Raw genomic sequence first — 23,634 nt, 5'->3', positions numbered from 1 at the left:
TCTGCACAGCACATCATGAGGGCAGCTTACTGTCCCCACTTTACAATCCAGTAAACTGGGTCTTTAGATCCGTGATGTCAACATGGTAGCCACCCGCCCTATGTGGCTACTGAACACTGGGGATGTAGTGAGTTGGAATTGAGATCTGCTATAAATCCAAAACACACCCAAGATTTTGAAGACTTGGTAAGAAAAATAATGTGAAGTAAGTACCTCATTAATAATTTTTTAAAATATTGACCACATATTGAAATAAAAAGAGTTTGGAATTGGGTTAGATAAAAAAATTTTTAATTACTTCCATCGGTTTCTTTATACTTTTCAATGTAGATACTAGAAAATTAAAAATTACATCTGTGGTTCACATTATTTCTCTTGGACAGTGCTGCTCTAGACCAATGCATCAACACTGACCACCAACGAATATAAATCTACTCGATGTCCTGCTCCACGGTAAGGAATTAACTGGTTTGATGTGTTGTCCTTTTGGGGAGATTTGAAATTTCTAGGAGGCTTTTAGAGACTACAAAGTTTAACCAAAGGAATGTGTTTCTGATGATGGAAATTGGGGGCCATTTTGGGTGTGCAGTAACTTATTCCACTGAAAGACAAAGTCAGCCCAGAATCAGGGTTGAGAGGCCATCAGAAAGATCACCTTGCATCTAAGCTCTTAGGACCAGTGGCCACCAGAATCTTCCATTCCTCTGTTGACCTGGAAAGTGACACCAGTGCATCTGCAAAGCCATCAACGGCGATCAGCAATGTCAGATGAGAAACTGTTGCCAGCCCCCTTTGCTAAGGCGGGAGAGTACAGCAGGGTTAGTTTGTAAGCTCATTTCCTCAGCTCAATCATGCTTCCTTAACTGTATTTTAGAACAGCTATCAAATACCAAGAGATCCCACATAGGATCCTACCTGAGTGAAAAGATTTTGTTTCATCTAAGAACAGCATTTAAATATGTCCTGTGCTTATATCCAGAAAAGATGAAAACTCTAATTAGAAAAGATACATCCACCCCATGTTCATAGCAGCACTCTTTACAATAGCCAAGACATGGAAGCAACTTAAGTGTCCAGCGACAGATGAATCAATAAAGAAGATGTGGTGTGTGTGTGTATACACACACACACACACACACACACACACACACACACACACACACAATGGAATATTACTCAGCCATAAAAAAGAATGAAATAATGCCAATTGCAGCAACATGGATGGACCTGGAGATTATCCGACTAAGTGAAGTAAGTCAGACAGAGAAAGACAAATATCCTATGATATCACTTATATGTGGAATCTAAAAAAATGATACAAATGAACTTATTTACAAAACAGAAACAGACTCACAGACATAGAAACAAACTTATTGTTACCAAAGGGGAAGAGGGACAGTAAATTAGGAGTTTGAGATTAACAGATGTACACTACTATATATAAAATAGATAAACAAAAAGGACCTACTATATAGTGCAGGGAACTATATTCAGTATCTTGTAACGTCTTATAATGGAAAAGAATCTGAAAAAGAATATATATATAACTGAATCACTTTGCTGTACACCTGAAACTAATACAGCATTGTGAAACAACTATACTTCAATAAGTAAATAAGTAATACATAAGTAAATCTGCCCTGTACCTTGCACTTCTTCCTCACCAACTACCTGAAGGATCTGGACAACCAAGGAGACACGTACCTGAGCCTTGAGCCTCCACTCCATCATCAGTAAAGTGGAAAATAACATGATTCACCTCACAGGATTATTGTGTGATTTAAATAAGACAACAGTTATGAAAGCAGCTGCCTTTAGGTATATCAGTTAGCCTTTGCTGCATAACAAATGACTCCAAAGCTTAGTTAACTTAAGTTAAAAAATTTTTTCTCAAAATTCCATGGTTAGCCTCATGGTTTTCCTGCCCTGAGCTGGTCTCGCTTGGGCAGCTGCATTCAGCTTCAGGGTTCGCAGGGTCTCTCTCTCCATGTGGCCCCTCCTTCTCCAGTGGGTTAGACTAGGCTTCCTCGTATGGTGGGGGCAGCTTTCCCAGAGGGAAAGCCCCAGTGCACAAGCACTTATCAAGCCTCTCCTTCACTCACATTTGCTGATGTCCCATTGGTGAAGGCAAGTCACACAGCCAACTCTAGACTCTCATGAGTGAGGAGAGTGTGGAGGAGGCATGTGTCATTGGGGGCCACTGATTAAACAATTCCAGGCTACCATTTATTGAGTCCTTACTATGTGCCAGACACTGGGCTAAGCATTTCACATATCTGATGTCATTTAACTTATTGACAAACCGGGCAGTTGGGTGCCTTTGGCTACATTTTACAGATATGAAACTGAGGAGAAGCAAGATTGAGCAACAAGCCCTGGAATCCACAAATAGGAAATCACTGAGCCATACATTGTCCTGGATCCCTCTAAAGTTTGTGTTCTGAAACCACTAATTATACCTCTCACTAAATATTAGGGCAAGGAAGGGAAAAGGAAAGGAAAGGGAAAGATTCTACTCTCTGTGGTGCCTTGAATTACTCTCAAGAACAACCTCCGGCCAATATTTTAGAGGTCTAAAGAAACAAAGCAAAGAGCTAAAGGAACTAGGCAGCCCAGCTTGGAGCAATTCCTTGCTGTCAAGGGTAGACCCCTTAGCACGAGAAGCCAAAGGACAGCAGGCAGACAAGCCTGGAGTGACCACTATTACACACATCACTCCAGCCCTGAAGTTGTTGGAAGCTGATAAAAACTAAGAAACCCATTGAGGACTTCCCTGGTGGCGCAGTGGTTAAGAATCTACCTGCCAATGCAGGGGACATGGGTTCGAGCCCTGGTCCGGGAAGATCCCACATGCCATGGAGCAACTAAGCCCATGTGCCACAACCACTGAGCCTGCACTCTAGAGCCCGCGAGCCACAACTACTGAGCCCGCATGCCACAACTACTGAAGCCCATGTGCCTAGAGCCCATGCTCCGCAACAAGAGAAGCCACCACAATGGGAAGCCCACGCACAGTAATGAAGAGTAGCCCCCGCTCGCCGCAACTAGAGAAAGCGCGCAGCAAAGAAGACCCAACACAGCCATAAATAAATAAATAAATAAATTTCATAAAAAGAAAAAAAGAAACCCATTGAGATTTTGGTACTATTTGATTTCCCCTTTTGTCCAATTCCACATTTATTTTTAAACCCCACACACGAGGAAGCAAAGATATTAGACAAATTACATATTCCAACCAGCAGATAAAGTCAACGAAAGCCATCACAGACAAGCTCCAGCAGAATGGGACTGCCGTTATCTTTCTTAGAAAATGGAATCTGGCTTGGAAAGTGAGCGTCTCCATAGAGAAATAAAAACCCTCTCCTTAGATAAAAATCTCATTAATAATTCTTTTCTCAAACAAGAGGAGAGAAGAAAAGATTTGTTGAGATGGAGACCGCAGAAGCAGATAGCAGCGGTCCCCCAGTACAGCCTGGAGGAGCTGGAGGAAGGCGCTAAAGGTTACATGAATGAGGATCATTAATATTCACGGCAGCATCTGATACTATGTTGCCAAGAGACAGTAATGAGAACAGAGCATCTTCCAGGTCTAATGGCACTGTGGCTGCCGCATGAATCCCGATGTCCCCAGAAATGAGATCTCTATCATTTGCAAACAGGGAATCGTTGGTGGCTTGGCTGTCATTCCGGAAGGTCACTAAAAGATATGCAGATGAACTACCCTTATTTCTTGGGCTGACACCCACCAGGTTCCCCCCACAGCTTCTCCTTTTCAGAGACACTGCCTGACATGGCAACTCTACAGACACAGAGGGAACTGGGAATCTGCCCTTGATCCTCAGCACACTTTGTGAAATTCTGACTTCTTGGTTTTCCCTCCAAATATCTGCTATACACACTTTTTTGGAGGCATTTAGCCTTGTCAACCTTGCGTTCTCAAAACTTGTGTGAAGGTCTTAGCTTCCCCAACTGTTAAGTTCCTGAATATCAGCAACTAAAACACATAGTCATAACCCCTTAGCCCTGTGCCTCATTTGATTTCTCCCAGGAGCAGACCCTGGGACAGAGATTTGACTTAAAATGTTTGTTTCTTTCCATGGTTAATGGGATTCTAATTTTTATATGTGCATGAGAACCTTCACAAGAGAATGAAGACCTGAAGAAGTGAACAGAACAGGCAGCTTTTAAATCTTTTAGACAAAGAAACAATACATTTGTGAAGAATTGATAAGATACAGGGGTTTGGGCTGGGGTTAGTAAATGGTGAAGAAGTAACTAGGTAAGTTTAACAACATTTGTTTCCAGATTCCGCTGTTGCCATCTCTGGGCTGATAAGAGTCTATCTCCAGTAAAAGGAGAATTGATTTCCTGATTTTAGGCAGAAAGGAGGAGATTTTTCTGCATTTACTGTTTCTTAATTGCTTTCAGGTGAAAATAATTTTTATACCAAAGAGGCATATTTGGGGGTGACATATTTTGATTTCCTTCAAACTTGGTCCAGCAATGGGAACAGGATCCAAAGTGAGCCATTCACTTAATTCTGGGACTCCTCTTGGACCACTTGGAAAAGAGAAACCATCTTCCCTATGGTATTGCTAACTGTAGAAAGGATGTAAGCTTGGGACTTCCTGGTGGCACAGTGGTTAAGAATCCGCCTGCCAATGCAGGGGACACGGGTTTGAGCCCTGGTCCGGGAAGATCCCACATGCCGCGGAGATACTAAGCCCGTGCACCACAGCTACTGAGCCTGTGTGCCACAACTACTGAAGCCCGTGCGCCTAGAGCCCGTGCTCCGCAACAAGAGAAGCCGCCACAATGAGAAACCCGCGCACTGCAACGAAGAGTAGCCCCCGCTCGCCGCAACTAGAGAAAGCCCGCGCACAGCAACGAAGACCCAATGCAGCCAAAAAATTAATTAATTAATTAATTAATTATTTTAAAAAAAAGAAAAAGAAAGGATGGAAGCTTGAAGACGAGGTGGCCGACCTGAGAATTATGTCATAGAGGAGAGGGGAAATGGGCCATGAGGAAAGGGGGAGATGAGCCATGATGATGTTATTTGAGTTCCTGAATCCAGCCATGCCTGCCATCTGACTTTTCTGTTACTCGAGTCAACAAATTCTTTTTCATGTAAGCCTCTTGGAGTAGGAGGACTCTCATTTATAAATTCAAGAATTCTAATGCAGGGCTTCCCTGGTGGCGCAGTGGTTAAGAATCCGCCTGCCAATGCAGGGGACACGGGTTCGAGCCCTGGTCCGGGCAGAGCAACTAAGCCCGTGCGCCACAACTACTGAGCCTGTGCTATAGAGCCTGCGAGCCACAACTACTGAAGCCCATGAGCCACAACTACTGAGCCCGTGAGCCACAACTACTGAAGCCTGCACGCCTAGAGCCCGTGCTCCGCAACAAGAGAAGCCACCGCAATGAAAAGCCCGCGTACCACGACGAAGAGTAGTCCCCGCTCACCACAACTAGAGAAAGCCTGAGAGCAGCAACAAAGACCCAACATAGCCAAAAATAAATAAATAAAATAAATTAAAAAAAAAATTCGAATGCAGTCAACCAGTTATGTCAGCTTTAAGCTCAGATTTTATCCCCGTTGCATTGTTATTCATCCTTTCTGCCTCTCCCATCCAAATCCTAGCCCCTGTCTCCACCCTTCCTTCCTACCACCTTCCTACCTGATAATTGTGCTCAGTCTAGACCAGTGGTTCTCAAATGTCCCTGTGTAGCAGAACCTAGAGAGCTTTTAAAAACAGATTTATGGACCCTGTCCCCAGAGTTTCTGATCCAGTAGTTCTGAGGTAGAGGCCAAGAATTTGTAATTCTAAAAATTTCCCAGGTGATGAGAACCATTGTTCTAGAAATGCTGGTTTTCTTGATATATCTCAACATATAAAGGACTCTCCCAGTCCAGGGCCTTCTTATGGATGTTCTTTCTGCCAGGAAGACGCTTTCCCTGGATATTTCATGCAATTGAGTGCTGATAAATACTTAATGACTGACTATCTGAAAAAAAAATGTCCTGATTCATAGCATTTTCTGATTTCTGGTATGCAAATCCTCCCTCCCAGTGTGAGCTGGGTCAGTGCACTAGTGTTCAGGTGACATCATCATGTCTCTGCTCAACATCACCTCCTCCAAGAGGGCTTCCTTGATAACAGGATAAAATAGCACAACCATCCCCCAGTCATTCTCTCTTCTCTTACTGTAGTTCATTTCATTTATTTCCACCCATGATGCAAAGATAATTTACCTGGAGGGGGATGAAGATGAAAGATCAAATTAACCATATGGTAATGTACGTAGGACATTTTAGTATTTGTGGGCAAGTCAAGATGACTTACTTAGACTCCCAGTGGTGAATAAGTGTCTAAGAAGCTGCTTTAACCACTGTCTCAGAATTTTTTCTGGTTCCCTACAGTCTGTCTTGGAGATCTCTTTTTGGATGGGTGTATGTCAAGTCCCATAAAGAGAATTTTTAGAAACCAGAGTTGAGAAACTAAGATTACTTGCATTTTCTTTACTTCCCAAACTGTTAAGAGTGGACACCACAATAACCTAAAATTTGAAAAGTCTTGAAATCTGGAAATCTTAACCCTTCCTTCCTCCACAAAGCCCTGAAAGTAAAACTCTGGTTCATTCTCCCGACCCTCCGTTATCCTGACATTCAATTACCACTAAGGGGAAATGGGGGAGCCAAACTGATGTCCTCCAGGAGGCCAGAGCTCTGCAGAGCTTCCCTCAGCCCGGTGAAGTCATCAGTCTTTGAGTCTGCACAGCCCACGGTGAAGACGGGGGAACTGAGAGTCTGAAGCTGGGGCAGCAGGACTACACAGGGGATATGGCCGGGGGTGGGGCGTGGATTAGGAAACCTCCCCACCAGGAGCTAACTCGGTTTTGATACATGTCAGCTTGCAGAGCCTTGTCCCAAGGTGCAGTGATGACCAAGTAACAGAGGAAGAGAGGGGAGCAAGCTAGGTTCGTGGGCTGGCAGGCTGGCTGCCCTAGCAGGACCTCCCAAGCTGTCTGCCCTTGACATGGACAACATGGGCTTGTGGTCCAGTCCTCTTCTGTGGACATCCAGGATTGACTTGTTTATTTTTCACTCTGATCACAAACCCAACCCATCAAAGACTAGAATGTATGCCAGAATGATGCAGTTTATTAATTTGCTGTAGAGAAGATGCCTTTTCAGTATTCAGAGCATAGAAGTTCTCCATCCAAGATGTCTCTTTCCCAGGATTAAGGTAGTTGGAAAGCTAACGCAATCATTAGAAGGCTGCCTGCAGGTTTTAAGAGAAGGCAGAGTGTCAGAGCAAAGGGATATGGGAGGTCTTGTGTGATCATTTATCCTGCACATGGCAGAATCTAGCAGATTTACTCTGCCCCAAAAGGACAAAACTGGGACCAGGTAAGGCAGGCACCCTCTGTCCTTCAGATGGGTGGAAACTGGAAGCATTTCAGCTCTCTCATTTTCAATTGCATTATTATCAGCCACAAACAGCCCCTGGGCATGGACTTGCTACAGTCTCCAAGAATGTAGTTTATCTCAAATTAATTAAGTGTTAAGTGATATATTCTTGATGAGATTCTAGGTGACAGCCTTGAGCCCTTTCAGTAATTAGAGAAACATTTCAGCTTCATCATCCAAAACCATTGTTCTGAATGTCCAGTGACCTTTACTGGATTTGTCCCCAAATTCTAGTGTAAACTTTGTTTGGGTCATGAAGGTTCCTGGGTGCTGGGTTCCAGACCCATGTGTTGGTTCTTTATCTAATTCCTTCTTTTCCCTCTCTTTCTTCCTTGAAGCAAGATTCCTGAATCTGGGCTTCCCTGGTGGTGCAGTGGTTAAGAATCCACCTGCCAATGCGGGGGACACGGGTTCGGGCCCTGGTCCGGGAAGATCCCACATGCCACAGAGCAACTAAGCCCGTGTGCCACAACTACTGAGCTTGCGCTCTAGAGCCCATGAGCCACAACTACTGAGCCCACCTGCTTTAGAGCCCGTGCTCCGCAACAAGAGAAGCCACTGCAATGAGAAGCCCGTGCACTGCAACGAAGAGTGACCCCCACTCGCCACAACTAGAGAAAGCCCACGCATAGCAACGAAGACCCAACGCAGCCAAAAATAAATAAATAAAATAAATAAATTTAAAATGGATTTCTATTTAAAAAATAAATAAATAAATAAAAGATTCCTGAATCTATTTGTGTATTTACCCTCCTCTGATGACATTGTCTCTGGCCCCAGGGAGTCGGAAGGAGGGGAATCTCCTTGACAGTGATTTAAGTAGTCCTGGCTAATAAAATGTGTGATTTAAGTAACCCTGGCTAATAAAATGTGAGGTCTAAGAGCAGTCATTTGGGAAGGATTCCTAATGACAAAAGGAAATAGCCTCAGAGTAAATAGCCTCATTTCTTTCCATTGAACAGTTAACTGCAAATAAGGTGTGGCACTGGGAAGCCATTTGGGAACCAAAAAGAAAAACCTGAAGATCTGAAAGAGGGTGGAATCTGATCCCTGATGACCTCGTGGAACCACTGAATTAGTCAACCTTGGTGCCAGCTCTCTGGCAACACTCCTTGTGAGAGGTAATGATCCTCTCACTGCTCAAGCCATTTTGAATTGAGATTTTGTGTTTCTTGCAGCTAGAAGCTCCCTCACTGGTACATTTGGTTACTGGGTTCTAACACTACAATCAGTTGTTCTATGTCTAGGTCACTGTGGACAGATCACTTAATTGCTCTAGACTCCCATTGCTTCATCTTCAAAGTTGGCAAGTTGAAGGAAAGTCTTTCTTCCTTTCCTTTTAACCTTGACATTTGGAGTTTCTGATTTCTCTTTTGTGGAATACAATGAAGAAATCCCTAATTCATCTCTGCTTTTCATTTCCTGGACTCTCAAGGTGGATGAGCTTTCTCCTCTGCTCCTTCATTCCAAGGTTTGAACCAGATGTTTTATGTGTCAGGATTACCTGCTATATAATTCATTTCTCTTGGATTGTCTTAGAACCTGAAGGGGATCAGAATATGCCACCCCCAAATATGCCACTTTGGCATAAGGGTTATTTTGAGCTGAAGGCAACTGATGCGGTAAAATTTCTCTGCCCACTCCTTATCTGCCAAAAAGCAGGGCATTGATTTTTCTTTGAGGAAGGAGTCCCCTGGTACCAGGACAAAGAGACTGACTCTTATCTCTGGAGATGGGGTTGGGGAGTGGTCACACTGAGATGAATCTGCATAAACAGACTTTACTAAAATAACACTTCTCTTGCAATAGATTTCCTTATATATTTCCTAGTCATTTTCCCACAATTTATCACCCCTAAGAGCCCAAACCCCCTTTCCTTTTCCTAGTTGCTTCTCCACAGTTTATTACCCTTTGTTTAAATGGTATATAAGCAGCCCCACCCCCAGTTTAACTTCTTCTGTGAGTTTTTACTTCTTTTCTGTGAATCTTCCATGCACGTAAAAAATATTAACGTCATGTTTAAAAAAAATAAATTTATTTATTTATTTATTTTTGGCTGCATTGGGTCTTTGTTGCTGCGCGCGGGCTTTCTCTAGTTGCGGCAAGCGGGGGCAACTCTTCGTTGCGGTGTGCAGGCTTCTCATTGCGGTGGCTTCTCTTGTTGCAGAGCACGGGCTCTAGGCGTGAGGGCTTCAGTAGTTGTGGCACGTGGGCTCAGTAGTTGTGGCTTGTGGGCTCTAGAGTGCGTGCTCAGTAGTTGTGGCTCACAGGCTTAGTTGCTCCGTGGCATGTGGGATCTTCCCGGACCAGGGCTCAAACCCATGTCCCCTGCATTGGCAGGCAGATTCTTAACCACTGTGCCACCAGGGAAACCCCTCAATTTTAAAATTGTATGTTTTCTTTGTTAATCTCTCTTCCGTCGGTTTAATTTGCAGGCTTCTGGTACTAACCCTAAGAGGGTAGAGGAAAGTTTTCCTTCCTCCCAGACAAACTCCAACAGCTCCTAAGTTTTTTCACAAGATAAAAACAGGACTTAATGACTCTACGACACCTTCCAATCTAAATGTTCCACAGATTAAAAAAAAATCATGGTAGGATAACTTTTCAGTGATAACCTCTATTAAAATGTTCTTATGGAGCAATATATTTATTTATATTTATGAACATTCCAACACTTATTCCGCAACTTCTCCCAGCCCAGCTAGACCTGTGGCTTTGGAGGATAAAAGGTCCCCTCAGCCTTTAGCCTTTCACCCAGTTGTTCTAGCCACAGAAATACTTTCTTTAGGAAGTTGAAACCAGCGTGGAATATTACGGTTAGGTCACGACAGAGGAAATGGGGACTGGAAGAAAGGATATTAAAGGTGGTAAGTATGTCCACCCATGAATGAATGAAAGAATAAATTGACGAGGGAGGTTTCAGGAAGGTACTTTAATTCTCTAGCCCATAGCCATTTTGACAAACATTGGAGCAAGACCAATGCCCCCAAACACACACACATACACACACACACACACATACACTACCAACAAATACTAATGGAGTATTTCTGGTTCTTAAACACACCAGCCACTTTGCCAAGAAGCTGGTTGGCTGAACTATCCTGCCAACTCACAGAGAAAAAGCTAGCCATCTTAAGACTTGTATTCCCCACACAGCCACAAAGGTAAATATCTGGTTCTCACATAAGAAAAAAAAAAGCTCTATTGACTTCTCTGAATTAGGGCGATAATTGCTTGAGAATTAACAATACCTCCAAAAATTACGGATTTGACATCAGATAATATTTTGATATCTAATTCATTTTGTCATGAATTCCAGCTCCTTTTTTATTTAGAAAGTTATACATCATGCAAAATTTATGCTCCTGCTGGCTATCTTTCAGTTTATTCAGAACACTTGGGTTTTTGAGTACCAAACAGGTGTAGTATTGAGAGAAAGAAAGCTTAAAAATAAGTCAACAGGAAATAACATAATGCAGTTAGACTAACAGCTTTTGCAGCCAGTTTATATAACATCTGCAATTAAGCTAGCGTTCTATGAACCATTAAAAGGGGAAAAATAATCACGAGTTTCTTGAAAGAATATGTTCACAGTCTGATTATCTATGGGTCTGTTCTGTACAGAATATTTTCTGCTTCTCTGCTCCATGCTGATGAGTTTCATGCAGGGCAAATATTGACAATGGATTCTTGTTATTCAATCTACATAAAGTAACACAGAGAAGAGTAATTTGCAAGCTATTGATACTGATTTTAGATACTCAGTTCAGTGAGAAGATGGCAGTAGGGCCACAGTTGATGTAATAGGTTTGTGAGAACCCCTGACGCTGAAACACCACAATACTACAACTCAGACTGCTGTCATTATATTTACCTCATCAAGGCCATCAAAATGTGGGTTTTCCCAAGGAAGTCTGGGTTGGGCATCTGAAGTGTAGGAGATTGAATTATTGGTCAGCCTGGGCTTGTCTGGTAAACGCAATATGAGAAAAACACTTATGGGGTGTGATACAGGTTGGGGCCCCAACAGAAGCCAACCACCAGGTGTAAGTATTCGCTTGGAAGGTGATCCCAGGAAGCCTCTGTAGGGGAGGGGAGGACCGAGACAAGGAAAGGAAGGAAGCTTCGTTAGTTTGGGTCCTCCAAGAAAGACAGGATTAGACATGCAAGAGATATATTGGGAAACCACCTGTGAGGTTAAAAATGCAGATAGGGCAACACTATTTACAATAGCCAAGACAGGGAAGCAAGCTAGGTGTCCACCAACGGATGAATGGATAAAGAACATGTGGCATATACATACAATGAAATATTACTCAGCCATAAAAAAGAACGAAATATTGCCATTTGCAGCAACATGGATGGACCTAGAGGTTATCATCCTGAAGTGAGTCATTACTTACTTACATACTGAATGAAGTAAGACAGAGAAAGGCAAATATCCTATGATATCACTTATATGTGGAATCTAAAAAAATGATACAGATGAACTTGCAAAACAGAAACAGAGTCACAGACATAGAAACAAATTTACGGTTACCAAAGGGAGGGGGGGAGGGATAAATTAGGAGTCTGGGATTAACAGATACACACTCTTATACATAAAATAGATAAACAATAAGGTCCTACTGTATAGCACAAGGACCTATATCCAACATCTTGTAATAACATATAATGGAAAAGAATCTGAAAAAGAATATACAGATATAGAGATAGAGAGAGAGAGATAGAGTAACTGAATCACTTCGCTGTTCACCTGAAACTGACACAACACTGTAAATCAACTTTACTTCAATTAAGAAAAAAATGCAGATGGAGCTGCAGGTATCACCCCTGTAGAGCAGAAGGAAGGAAGAAGTGTTGGATGGGAAAGTCTGAGACTGCGGTGAGTTCTAAGGACGTTTTGGCAAAGCTAGTGGCAAGTCCCTGAGCCACAATCAGCAGTCAGAGGAGCCCCGTGTCTCCCAAGACTGGGCCTGCCTCAGTTTCCTTGCTGTGCTGAGACCCTGGCAGCACACAGCCCACGGGAAGCATAGACGTGGAGCCAACACAGTGATGGATTTCAGAGCGCATGCGTGGGACGTGGGTCTTCCACACTGCCTGTGGTCAGAGATCTAAGAGGTGCATTTTCATGGATAACACAGAAGTCAGTTCAGAGTGGGAGGGTGGGGAAAATTGAGCTTAAAACTACTGGTGAACTCTAGGAGGTTGTGTAGAACACACATCAGAGATGTCACATCTGAGGGGTGAGAAAGCTGGGGTATGTATTGGCTCTGGGTTATTCCCTAGGCATTAACTCCCCAGCGCTTCCCACCCTGCCCTGCACATAGGCCCAGCCTGCTCCTGAAGGGCTCACAGAAAGCCCTCAGGAAGAGTCCAAGATGCTCATAGTCGGAATTAGGAAGCTGTCCACGCATACAAAGCGAAGGGATACAGGTGGATACTGGAAGTATCCTGTGTATCCCTACTAAGAAAAGAAGAACAGAAAGTACAAGCATTACATAAACTGCTCCGGGCATATCATATGACTGGACGTCCTGTGCTGTCTTCATCCTGGCAGGGTCAGCCCAGGACTCTGGGCGGTGCATACTGGTCACTCTCCTAGGTAAATGAGCCAACAGAGTTCAGAGCCACGACTCCAGTCACAGGGAGGCAACTGTCACCATCCAGTCCTTCATAATGTGGGCAGCTGGTCCCATAAAATAAAGTATGGGGAGAAGAGCTTCCAAATAAATGTGCTTCACAGGGTCTGTCCAGGAGGGCAGACATACACTGGGACATCACTAATCGATTCCAGATTGCACTCAGGCCAAGCCTTAAACACAACTTAATAGGTCCAAACATCCACTACCGAACAACTGGAGGTGACACATGAGAGGATACTTTTAGGTATATATGTACATAGTTGGAGAGGAAAAGTTTTTCCTTTACCCTTCTAGGTTCTTTGGCTGATCTAATAATCAAATTGACATAAGACAGATTAACAGGAGAAAAAAAAATTTAATTACATACATACACGAACCGCACAAGAATTATGAGACCCAAGGACGAGTCAGAGAGCGAAGTATGTGCCATCTTGAGCTGACAATGGGCTAGGGCCTCGGGGCTTTGAAAGGGAGGAGGGTGGTTCACAGGATGATAAGAGCAGAGCTTTGGTAATTAGATGTTTGCCCTGCCGTAGAGATGGGTCATTCAGATAAAAATTTATCTCTTGGTAATAGCTCTCTTTCTGGGCCAGGTCCCTATCTAAATTCTTTTAGGTAGTTTAGGGTGAAAGATTGTTTTTGTTTTTTTTCTTTGAATCTGCTGGGTCTTGAATGCCTTCATCTCAAAACAGTCTGCGTGCCAAAGTGGCACGTTTTGGGGAGGCTCGTTCTGAAAACCTTCAGTTTCTTTAGGTGTATGTCTCATATATATGTGTATGTATATATATTTTTACATATATACAAATATATACATATACATATTTTACATATATGTAAATATTTTAAGTATGTATATCTCTTTTAGGTATATATGTAAGATATACATATATCTATTTCATATATATATTTTAGGTATATGTATATATTTTAAGTGTATATATCTCTTTTAGATATATATATCTTATATATAATATATTAGATATATATATCTGATATTCATGTTTTTATATATTATATAATGTATTTTGTATTTACATATACATATATTATATATTAAAATATTATCTATATTATATATATATTAGTTTGAGGACTGTACCAAATTTGGCCTGGGAGTCATAGTTTTCCTCTCTAAATTATAAAAGTTATTTTTAAATACTCTGGTCAATAGAAACTAAACTAAAGGGAGTGGATTCCTGGTGTAGGACCGAGGCAGCAGCGTGGAATGTTTCGTACCTGCCATGACTGAGGCTGCTGAGGGTCTTCATGGAGTAGGGCCTGGAAGAGTCTGCACTTAAACTCTTTTTTTATTAAATTTTATTTTGCCATATAACATACAGTAAGATATATATTTTTTAATGCTCTTCTTTTTTTTAAAATTTATCTTATTTATTTATTTATTTTTGGCTGCGTTGGCTCTTTTTTGCTGCGCCAGGGCTTTCTCTAGTTGCAGAGAGCGGGGGTTACTCTTCCTTGTGGTGGGCAGCCTTCTCATTGTGGTGGCTTCTCTTGTTGTGGAGCACAGGCTCTAGGCACGTGGGCTTCAGTAGTTGTGGCACAAGGGCTCAGTATGCGGTGCACGGGCTTAGTTGCTCCGCAGCATGTGGGGTCTTCCCAGACCAGGGCTCGAACCCGTGTCCCCTGCATTAGCAGGCGGATTCTTAACCACTGTGCCACCGGGGAAGCCCTGCACTGAACCTCTTAAACCCACATAGGAAGAGAGAGGTGGTGGGTGGGCACAGCCTCAGGGGATCAACATGCTAATATTTTAATTAGCATGACAATGGAAAAGTTAAAAGCCAGAGTCCCGAGACCGAGGTGCCAAAGACTTAACCTTGCCAATTATTTTGTCTTCCCGTGTTGGTTTCTCTTTTGTGACATCAGTGACAAAACCACTATAAATGTACATTCTTGTCTTCAGGGGCAGCAAATAAGAGGAGGGCTGAGAAGACTGTGTCTCCCTCCATCTCCAGGTGTTGACAGGGGCCCCCAGATAGAAAATGTAATGGCAGGGCCAAGGCATAGAGGGAAGGTTGAGCCCCAGGAGTCAGCCGAGACTGAAAGAAGGAGACGGGGCTTCAGAAACACCCTGGGGGCTGTGGGGTAAGAAGATGGGTTTCTTCTCTTTAGTGCCAGAAATGAGTCTACATCTGATTTAGGGACTGTGCAGAAAACAAGAGCCCTCAAAAATTCTATAGCTCCAAGCAGGGCGCCCTGGATTGAGGCGGCCTAGGGTCTTTCCTGTACCTCTTTCATTCTCTCCCTCTTCTCTCTCTCTCTCTCCTCTCCCAGTGAGATTCACAATGAAACACACTCTGCACATGTAGAATACTTTTGGAGAGTTCTTTTGGTGTTGTTTTACTCAGTTAACTTTGTAAGGCTACTCTTTTGGAAAATTGTTTTTGCTTACATGCTTGAAGACAGGGAAAAAAATGTTCTTTTGGAAAGCTGCAGAAGTTTTAAATAGATCCAGGAGGTTTTCACAAACATTTTAGGCCATTCTAGATAGCACATGTATTGACATAAGGACAGGAGAACCCACTTCATAATATCTTCAAGTTTGGTCTAACAAATTCTCTTCCTCTTTTTCACTCTGGGTGGGGCTGGAAGAAATAGAAATGAAGATGGGTCAGCTCTTCTGGCATATTCGCAGCAGCCAGGTGCTTTAGTGTGGAAATGACTCTCTTTTAAAATTAAAAAAAAAAAAGGAGGGCTTCCCTGGTGGCGCAGTGGTTGAGAATCTGCCTGCCAATGCAGGGGACACGGGTTCGAGCCCTGGTCTGGGGAGATCCCACATGCTGCGGAGCAACTAGGCCCGTGAGCCACAATTGCTGAGCCTGCGCGTCTGGAGCCTGTGCTCCGCGACAAGAGAGGCCGCGATAATGAGAGGCCCGCGCACCGCGATGAAGAGTGGCCCCCGCTTGCCGCAAGTAGAGAAAGCCCTCGCACAGAAATGAAGATCCAACACAGCCATAAATAATAAATAAATAAATACAATTAAAAAAAAAAAAAAAAAAAGGAACAAGAAGACATCTGGGACACCGGGATACCACGTGTTGGAAATTCAGCTACAGTCTCACTGAGCTTAGAACTTAGTCTGAGGGATGACTTTGGTCACCTTTAGCCAGGGAGATGTTCAGACGGGAGAAGTGTTGAAAGAGAGGGGATGTCACATTCCTAGGGTGGGAATTCCCAACAGCTGTATGAACTTCCAGGCCATGAAACATCTATATTAAATTAAGTTCTCACACAATGTTAAAAACCAGTGTTTGCAGGTCATCTTCTGTTGGGTATTACTCATTTCATTATCGATTAATGAATTGAAGTGATTCATTTCCATTAATATATATGAATAATTTAGAGACACTGTCCCAAAGTAGAACTTTCCAGTCTTTGCCCTTCTCTGTCCTTCCTTCTTTTTTTCTGTAGTAGTTTAATTATGGTTGTCAGAAGCCACCCGATTTTAAATAGAAAGGGATTTACTACAGGGAGGTAGACACTTACAGATCCATTGGGAGAAGCAGAAGGGCTCTTGGCTGAGTTTCCAGGAATGACTTTCAGAATAGCCCTCCCAAAGGGGCTGCTTCCTGGCCATGGTCAGGAAGCCACAGACCCTACCCTTGGCCCCTGGGCCACACAGGCTCTGAACTGACCTGGGGTCAGGAAGCCATTACCACACCCTTACTGCCAAAAACATGTCACTTCGGCTGTGACCCATCCTGATAAATGGGTCCCTCGTGGCCTGCCTTCTGAGAGCCTGGGACCTCTACTGCCACAGTGGCCGGCCAGCTACGACTGCCAAGACCACATCTCCCTGCAGAAACATACGAGGGAAAGATGGAGCTGGACAGTCTCTGTTTCACTTCTGCCTTCCAAGTACCGCAAGTATCTCCTGGAAGTGCAAGGGAGTCTTTCAAATGTGGGCTTTATCTTTCCAACCTCTAGCAATAAGGCTATCGGGGTGGAACGGAGTGGAGTGGAGTGGGCCAAACTGGAACATCTGCTCCACTCTGCTTTCTTGCCCAGTGTCTTCATTTAGAGACTTCTTTCCCACAAAAGTAGAAATGACTGATAGCAGCCCAGGTGCTACTCTTTCCAGGTAGGTCTATATGAACTGAAAATTTAAAAATGGTAGGAATTTTAATTAAGTGTGAGGAAATAAAATTTATATTTTAAGACAGGACAAGAAAAAAATTAAACATAAAATTCTCTCTCTGTGCTTGTTTGGGCCTCCTCCCTCCCTCCCTAATGTGCAGTGTGCATCCGCATTACACATTAACCAGAGCTCCTCAAAGATGGGAATGCCTGCTCAATGGTTAAGGTCAATTTTTTTTCTTTTTTGTAAAGATCAATTTTTTTTCTTTCTTCTGATGCTAGCAGTGTAACTTCTTAAAAGAACAGTGTTTGGGACTTCCCTGGTGGCGCAGTGGTTAAGAATCCGCCTGCCAATGCAGGGGACACGGGTTCCAGCCCTGGTCCGGGAAGATCCCACATGCCACGGAGCAACTAAGCCCGTGGGCCACAGCTACTGAGCCTGCGCTCTAGAGCCTGTGAGCCACAACTACTGAAGCCCGCATGCCACAACTACTGAAACCCGCGTGCCTGGAGCCTGTGCTCCGCAACAAGAGAAGCCACTGCAATGAGAAGCCCACACACCGCAGTGAAATGTAGCCCCTGCTCAGCACAACTAGAGAAAGCCCGCGCACAGCAACGAAGACCCAACACAGCCAAAAATAAATAAATTAAAAAAAAAAAAAAAAAGGATAGCATTCGTTCCCAGCTCCGTAGGAGGTCATGGTGACTTGCTGCTGGCTTTGTATGTGCTTACCAGGACTATGTGTCCTTGGTGAACTTTATATAAAATGTCAGTATGTCATTTTGATGTACGATCCTTTGTCTCAAAAATGTATATGGGGCTTCCCTGGTGGCGCAGTGGTTAAGAATCCGCCTGCCAATGCAGGGGACATGGGTTCAAGCCCTGGCCGGGGAATATCCCACATGCCACGGAGCAACTAAGCCCGTGCGCCACAACTACTGAGCTTGTGCTCTAGAGCCCGCGTGCCACAACTACTGAGCCCACGTGCCACAACTACTGAAGCCCATGCGCCAAAGCCCGTGCTCCACAATAAGAGAAGCCACTGCAATGAGAAGCCCACGCACCGTAATGAAGAGTAGCCCCCGCTTGCTGCAACCAGAGAAAGCCTGCGCACCACAACAAAGACCCAATGCAGCCAAAAATAAAAATAAATAAAATAAGTAAATTTATTTTTAAAAAATGTATATGACTGTGCCTTCGACTTCTAACAGGCGGAACAGTTCTCAGAGCTTTCTTAGAATCCCTGTCCCGGGTTATAATCCTCAGTTTGGTTAGAATAAAATTCTCTTTTTTTCTTCTTAACTTGACAGTTAATTGAATTTTCATTGACAAGTGGAAAGATAGCAAGGTACAGCATATTTATAAAATTATACCATATTGGGAGAATGATGTGTGTGGCCATGCATGTGTGTTTGTGCATACAAATGTGTGTTTGTGCATGTGTGTGCACACATATATACCTGTACAAAACATATATACTTATATAAGACTATGTATGTATCCACATACATAAATAAAAATATAACATAGAAAAAGTCTAGAAGGATATACACCACACTCAGTAACAATGATTAATATGCTGGAGGTAGGAATAAGGGATAATGTGAGAGAGAAATGATTAATTTTCACAGCTTTGTTACATTTTAAAGTCTTATAAAGAATTTATATGACTTTTTGTAATATTTAATATTAAAATATTATATGGGAAGGGTCATGGCAGGGTCTTCTAGAGTGCTGATCTGGGTGGTATCCACACATGTAAAAATTCACTACTCTATCTATCTATCTATCAAGATATAGATATAGATAGATATAAAGTTTGCATAGTTTACTATATGTAATATATTCTTCAATAAAACAAAGTTTAAAACTAACAAACGAATGGTTTAAGCGAAATAGTAAAAGAATAATCTCAGACACCCGCCAGGCGTAAAAGAACACGTGGCAGCCCCATCTAAACAATAGCAAGTCATGTGACCCTAAGTAAGTCACGTGGCTTCTCAGAGAGTCAGTTTTACTCCTCTGCAAACCACATATTATAATAGTAGCTATCCCAGTGCTACCGTGAGAATTAAATGAGTTAATCTATATAAACTGCTTATGAGTGCCTAGGCACACAATAGTAACTATGGAAAGGGTCTCTGTTTTTATCCATCAGAGTAATTGTGTTAGTTTCCTAGAGTGACCGTAACAAATTACCACAAATTGGGTGGCTCAAACCAACAGAAGTGGATTCTCTCATAGTTTGAGAGTCCAGAATCCAAAATGAAGGTGTTGCCAGCAGGGTTGGTTCCTGTGAATATTCTGACGGAGAACCTCTCACGCCTCTCTCTTAGTTTCTGGTGGCTGCTGGTAACCCTTGGCATTCCTCGGCTCGTAGACGCATCCCTCCGGTCTCTGCCTCTGTCTTCACACGAGCTTTTTCCCTGTGTGTCTGTCTCCCTGTGTGTCCTCTTCTCTTCTTATAAGGATACTAGTTAGTGGATTTAAGGCCCACCCTAAAATCTAGAGTGACCTCATCTTGACTAACATCTGAAAAGACCCTATGTCCAAATAAGGTCACATTCTGTGGTTCCAGGTGGACCTGAATTTGGGGGTGACACTATCCAACCGACTGCAGTAAAGCATCACTATTCAGAGATGATAAACATTTAAAGGGCAGGGGGGAGTATCTCATTCTCCCAAGAGTCTGCCTGCAATCAGAATCCCTGACTACCCAATATTTGTAGACTTCTATTTTATTGTTTTTAATACAAAATAAAGTGCCAAGTGAGGATAAATCACAAAACTCCTATGGCTATAATCCAGCCCGTTGTGTTGACAGCAATATCATCTGGCATAAATAAAACGCAAACTTTTCCCCACAGTCAATAATAAACAAATATTATGAATCTCCCAAGTCTTGGGTAAACTCTCTATTGGCTTTCCTTGATTTTAATACGCCAAGACTGGCCTCTGTGATACTTGAGGTTGCTTTTTAAATGTGCCACTAGAGGGAGAAAAGGTTGTATGTTTGTTTTTGAAGTGCATATTGCAGGATAATGAGGTTTTCTTTGTGCAATTACTGAGTATGAGCTCCATGTGTGTGATTGCAGAGTAATTTCATCTTAATGTCGATGATGCATACTGCACTGCAGATCAAAGTGAAACAGGATAAATCACAAGCTGTGTTCCTATTAAAAGCATATTGTTTGGACGGAGATGGGAATCTATAACAATTCAAATGCTTTCTTTAATCACTGAAGTTCAAATGCTGTCTTTTGCAAATTGGACTTTTGCAAAATGAGGATGGGCATTGCATTACACACAAAATGGCTTCTAAAAAGAACTGTGGTATAGAAACTTGAGAAGATGGAAGATGCAATCAAAAAGCTTCAAGATTTGCTGTTTGGAGCCCAAGGTATGACCTCTCAGCTTTGCTATTGTGCAAATGTGGGCACCAGGTAGCTAAGCAGTGGTCCAGCCCTGAGTAAAATAATAGCAATAATAATGATCACTTAGGTGGTACTTATTCTGTACCAGTGCTTTACATACATTGACTCATTTAACCTTCACAACAGCCTTTTAAAGTATATATTCTATTATTATCCTCATCTTACAGATAAGGAAACTGAGGCCCGTGTTTACAAAGATAGTGAGCGCTAAAGCTGACTGCAGGGTCTGGACTCTTAGCCACGATGCTCTGCAGCCTTTCAAGGTAAATGTACATGTTCCAAAGTCCCACCCATATGCTTTCATAATGTACTACATCACAACAAACCTACTGGAATTCCTGAAATTAAAAAACAAAAACTGACAATGCCAAGTGCTGACAAGGATTTGGAGCAACTGGAACTCTCATACACTGTTGGTGATAATGCACAATGATTCAGCCCCTTAGAAAACAATTTGGCTATTTCTCTTGCAAAGTTAAATATACAATTACCACATGATACAGAAATCCCACTTCTAAGTACTTACCCGAGAAAAATAAAAATTTATGTCCACACAAAAACCCATAAGTGAATATTTATAGCTGCTTTATTTGTACTCATCCAAGACTAGAAACAATCCAAATGCCCCTCCACTGGTGAATGAAAAAAACTATTATGCATCCACATAAAAGAATACTACTCAGTAACAAAAAGGAATGAACTTGCGCAAAAACAAAATCTCATATAAATTATGCTAAATGAAACAAACCAGACTCAAAAACCTACATTCTATTTGAGTTTATTTATATGACATTCTGGAAAAGACAAAATTATAAGAATAGAAAATGTACATTGATTGCCAAGAGCTAGAGGTGGGGGAAGAATTGACTATAATGGGACAGTGTGAGGGAATTTTGGGGAGTGATGGAACTATTCCGTGTCTTGATTGCAGAGGGGGTAACACAACTATATTTGTTTGTCCAAACTCATAGATCCATACACTAGAAAGGATGAATTTTGCTGTATGTAAATTTAAAAGTAAAAAGCAGGGACTTCCCTGGTGGTCCAGTGGTAAAGAATCTGCCTTACAATGCAGGGCACGCAGGTTCGATCCCTGTTTGGGGGAACTAGGATCCCACATGCCGCGGAGCAGCGAAGCCCGTGTACCACAACAACTGAGCTCACGCACCTCAAGTAGAGAGCCTGCGTGCCACAAACTACAGAGCCCACACACTCCGGAGCCTGTGCGCCACAACTAGAGAGAAGACCGAGCGCCACAGTGAAAGATCCCACATGCCTCAACGAAGATCCCGTGTGCTGCAACTAAGACCTGATGCAGCCGAAAATAAATTAAATAAATAAATTAAAAAATAGATCTTTAAAAAATAATAATAAAAGTAAAAATCAATATAAACAACAAGAGCAGGATTCAAATTCAGATTATCTGACCACAACATGCTGCCTTTTCCAGCATGTCCTGGATGCGAATACTTGGGAATGCTACAATTCCTTGCACCACCACTTTCTTCATCTGCAAAATGGAGACAGTAATACCCACATCACAGGGTTGCTAAAAGATGATGTCAGTGTCTAGAAAACAAAAGTCACATGAGGGATTTTAAAAGAGAGAATGTAATTACACAGATACTGGAGGAAAGCAAAAGGAAATACTAAGGTAGTAACTGCAGGAAGCAACTACCTCCTTAGGGCCAGAGGAACAAAGGGAAGAAATCAGAGTTCTGACAGTTTCTAGGAGGAGGAGCCCCGTGGATCTACACCCAGATCTTTAAAGAGGGCGGGCGTACCACACAGCTGTGGCAGGTCCTTCTAAGGGGATATGAGGCTGGTTCTGGGAGAGCAGGATGAGGCTGAAAACTAGAGCTAACGAGTGCCCCTGGGGAAAGTGCTATGGTGGGACCACACTGACAAGAATAGCAGCAAGACAGGAATAATGAAGTCTCCCTCTCCCTGCCCTGATGAGCCCCACCTCCAGCCTTCCACTCTCCCCTAGAGCCTTTTCTTAGCAGAACCTGCCCAGAAGCCAGCTGAGAAAGAGCCATGGAGTTCACCGGGCTGGGCATCCAAAGGTAGAGCATAGACTGGTGGGTCTGGAGCAGAGAGCCTAGCAACAGTCAGAGGCATGTACTCAGCACCCATTTACTCACTCACTCATTCATTCATTCCTCAAAAATGTGTTGAGGATCAAGTACTCAGCTAGACAAGGCTCCCGTCCTTACGGAGCTAAAACTAAATAAGAAAAAGTCAAGCAAGCTAAGCAGGGGTCTCTGTGGGTACACTAGACTGGGTATTGCAATCTGACATAGTACTGTTTCCATGGGGAAGTCACCTCCTCCTGGTATCCATTGCACAGAGCAGTAAAGCTGGAACAACGTTGCTCTGTATGGCGTTGAGACTGGCTGTCTGCCTGGGGAAAGAATATTCTGTGTGCTTTCTTGACATCCCTGGTCACTATGAGATGGGCAGGATCCGATAACTTGAGTTGCCTAGAAGGAGTCCTACATGGGGTTGTTAGTGCAACAAATCCTGTTGACCAAATTTCTCTGGGATCCAAGGGGTCAGGTCTCTCCTGAATCCTCCCTGCTTCCTTAAACAAATTAATCTAAACGGCCCAGATCCCATTTTAAAACAAAGATGAAGTTCAGTTGCTTCTTGCCTATTACATACACAGATATTCATGTAGCAATCTTTATGAAGGTATTAATTTGACTCAATTATCCAGCTTCAGGATTAATTTTTTTAAAAAAATATAGGCCATTACAGACTATTGAGTAGAGTTCCCTGTGCTGTACAGCAGGTTCTTATTAGTTATCTATTTTATATATAGTAGTATGTATATGTCAATCCCGATCTCCCAATTTATCCCTCCTCCCGCCCCATCCCCTCGTAACCATAAGTTGGTTTTCTATATCTGTGACTCTACTTCTGTTTTGTAAATAAGTTCACTTGTACCCTTTTTTTTTAGATTCCACATGTAAGTGATAT

Source organism: Balaenoptera physalus, assembly GCF_965194825.1.
Source record: "Balaenoptera physalus genome assembly, chromosome: 16".
Classification (NCBI taxonomy): Eukaryota; Metazoa; Chordata; class Mammalia; order Artiodactyla; family Balaenopteridae; genus Balaenoptera; species Balaenoptera physalus.
This window is presented reverse-complemented; position numbering follows the sequence as displayed.